General features: G+C 48.2%; 1 protein-coding gene across 1 annotated transcript in view; it reads right to left on the bottom strand.

Moving 5' to 3' along the window:
• DPYSL2 (dihydropyrimidinase like 2) overlaps positions 1-3,253 on the bottom strand; it is a 75,284-nt gene that overhangs the window by 22,207 nt on the left and 49,824 nt on the right. The window lies entirely within an intron of this gene.

Below are 3,253 nucleotides of genomic sequence, written 5' to 3'. Positions count from 1 at the left end.
ACTCTTCGTGGTGCTTGTGCTTGCTAATGTTGGAGAACCACCGTTCATGGAAACACTGCTCTCAATTTGGTGCATTCATTACAGTTGCATGGTCTTGAGTCATGACCTTTAGTGATGTGATTTTGTGCTAGGCTTCAGTCCGATGCCCACAGAGGAAGCCAGCACTACCCAAGGAACAATGCGGGCTCACAGCTCTGGGAATGGAGCAAGCAGCGTTTGTGTAAACCAAGGGCCCTCTGTGTGTGAAACATGACCACGGCCAGCCGCAGACTGGTACGACCTTCGGCACGAGATGCGAAAGAGTTGCTCTAAGTAATAATCTGATTCTTGAAACCCGATGCTTCAGTGGATGAAATTTCAAAGACCCCATGTGATGACTGCTAAATAAATACCTGATCAGGTAAGACTGCTTAGATCAAGCTGTATCTTACAGAGGAATCAGCCAATTGTGTTTAGAACAGGCGACTGAAAGAACAAGTTACAGAATGACAGAGCTCAAGAAGTCATTTGCTCCTTCCCAAATCCTAGCAAGAGGCTGGAGCTTCTATTCTTTGAGGCGAGGGGCCGGGTCTACTTTTTTTTTTTGTATCCTCCACACCCCAACCCCCACAGTTCCCAACGTAGTGCTCGGTACACAGCAGGTGCTCAAGAACACTTACCGAACAAATACATGACTTCATTTTATGTGATTGGTAAAGCTAGGCTGTTCCATAAGGAGCTGCTCTTTTTCACAAGAAATGACTGGACTCCTAACTGAATCGTCTTAGCTAACCGTGTCTCTACAGGAGCTTGGCCAAGAGCGGAAGTTCTCTAATTGCATTAACTGGTAACCTAATTTAATAAACTAAGACAGTCCTCCCGTCCCCCGTTTGGCCTTTCAGGCATCAAATATGTAAAGAGAGATGTCTAGAACTCTAAAACCAAACTAATGGCTCTTGAAAAAGCTCATTAAACATCCAAATGGTTTTCATTCCTGGAATAGCTGAACCATGGCTCTCTCTCTCCTTGGCTCCAGCGACAACCGCAGTGCCCCTGGCCTGGGCAGCACAGAAGGGGGACCAACGTCCTGAATCTCTGCGGTCACCTCAGAAGTCCACAGTAAAGTGTGAAAAGGACTCCACTAGAATCCTCATCGCTTCCCGCTGGTGCCGGTGACTTCCCAACTTACTGTCCCAACCTAGGCGTTCTGAAGGCAAACAGAGGCCCTATTCATAACTACCCAGGGGGGATGGACCGTCCCGGGTGAACTGGAATGTGTCATTGTCCTAATTAGGGAGTAAACGGAGCGAAAGTGCCAGTTCTATCGGGGTCATACCCTGGAGGACTGGCTTCCATGAAGATGCTTTGGACTGAAGAATCCGGGTCCCAGGGCCCTGTCTGGATCTGCTCATCCACCACTGTGAAGTGAGTTTTGACCCCTCCCCAGCCCCAGCCCCGCACAGGCATAGAGCAAAGGCAGGGGCCGAACTACAAGGTCACCTCATGGACAGAGAAGGTCATTTAAACCCCAGCTCTCCATATTCCACCCAGGACCATGCCAGGGTCCACATTTTAACCCTCTGTGTGTATAAGTGTATGCCTCTGACATTCAATATGAACCATCTTACACAACCTGAGTTCTGCTTTAAATACTATTGCTTTAAAATATTATGAAAATAGTATTACAGTTTAAACATAAAAACTTATTTTTATTTGCTTCATTATAGAGCTATCGGGACGGGGAGTCATCAAGGCTTACTCTCTGATTTTAAACATAAGGCACCCAAAGGTCCAGAGAGAAAAGCAAACTATATAGGAACACTCAACAGTCAGCACACACACCACCGCCAGTACGCACACCAGCAGCAGGACACACAACAGTATCAGCACACGACATGCCTTTACAGCCCAGTCCTCCGACTGTCTGCACACTCTGGTCACACTTTTCTGCCAGGCCCAGCTAGAGCACTCAGTAAATGCTGGCTCTGAATGGGGCTCACAAGGAAAAGCAAGCAAGCACCCTGAGGGCCATGCCATCCCTCTGCGGAGTCCTCGTGACTCAAACATCTGACCCCAAAACTCTTTAAGATTGAACGCAAGACCAATCCACCCTGAGGAGGGCGGGGCTGAGGGCCACCATGGCCTGTTCCCTCCTTCCCTCTCCAACAGCTTTATCCAGGGAAACTGAGTTACAGTGGTCACCAAGGCCAGCCTGGAAGGGACACAAAGCCATAGAAGGGAATCTTCAGGGCATCTGTCTAAGTGAGATGGTTTCTACATGTGTGCACACATGTGTGCACAGCACTGCATTGTTTGAATGTATGTACACATGTACATGAGTGTGATCATATGTCAAGTATACGTGTGCACTTATATCTGTACATGTGTTTGTATACACTTCTGCATAAAACCAGCCTCAGGTACTGTTAGCATCGGCTACTGAAACTGTCTCCCTCTCTCTTACAAGCTGCCTCCCTGAATCACTGTCTACCAGCCAGTCATAGCACAGGGCTCCCTGCAGCGAATGCAGGGGCCTAAAGAAATCACCTTCAGCCTCCTTCACCCTCGTGCTAGCTTCCGGCTCATGCCTTCAGGATTTTAGCATTCATGGGAAGGTCAGATGGTTATGAAAGGACCTATATCCCATGGCCTGGAGAGGACCATACAATACTGAGGAGGAGAAAATGTCTTCAGGGCGTCAGATGGTCTGATGGTGCCCTGGTGTGCATGTGTATGTCTGTGTGTGACTCTGTATCTGTGACTTGTAAGTGTGTGTGTGTCTGTCTGTGTGTCTGTCTGACTGTGTGTGTTCACAGTATGAAGGGCAGAAGAAGAAAGCGTAAGCCCTCAATGTGTGTCAGACATTTTCCAAGTGGTTTCTATCTTCACTTTTTTCTGTCTTTCTTACATTATTTTTGCTTTTTCCAACCTCACTCTTTCCTCAAAACCTGAGAAGACTCCGTGGATACCGTGTCACCTCACCCTCACCACAGGCGGCCTACTGGGGGCACCTTCACTGCAACCCTTGTGAATCCATTTTCTCCTTAGGGGGAGCAGAACGCCTGCACCCATGGGCCCCAACGTGCACACTTCCCGGATTCAGCAGGAACATCCCAGTTCTAAAGAAGTTCTGTGGTTTGGGGCCCTGGTCCCATTCATACGCCTCTTGTTAAGCATCTCCTTCCACTTGTTTCTGGAAGGAAAATTCCTAATTTCAGGCTACATCCAGTTGCCTGATGATTTTATCTGCCTTTCTCTGCACTCAACCCTCTCC

Source organism: Pteropus vampyrus, unplaced genomic scaffold (assembly GCF_000151845.1).
Source record: "Pteropus vampyrus isolate Shadow unplaced genomic scaffold, Pvam_2.0 Scaffold53, whole genome shotgun sequence".
Classification (NCBI taxonomy): Eukaryota; Metazoa; Chordata; class Mammalia; order Chiroptera; family Pteropodidae; genus Pteropus; species Pteropus vampyrus.
This window is presented reverse-complemented; position numbering and strand designations above follow the sequence as displayed.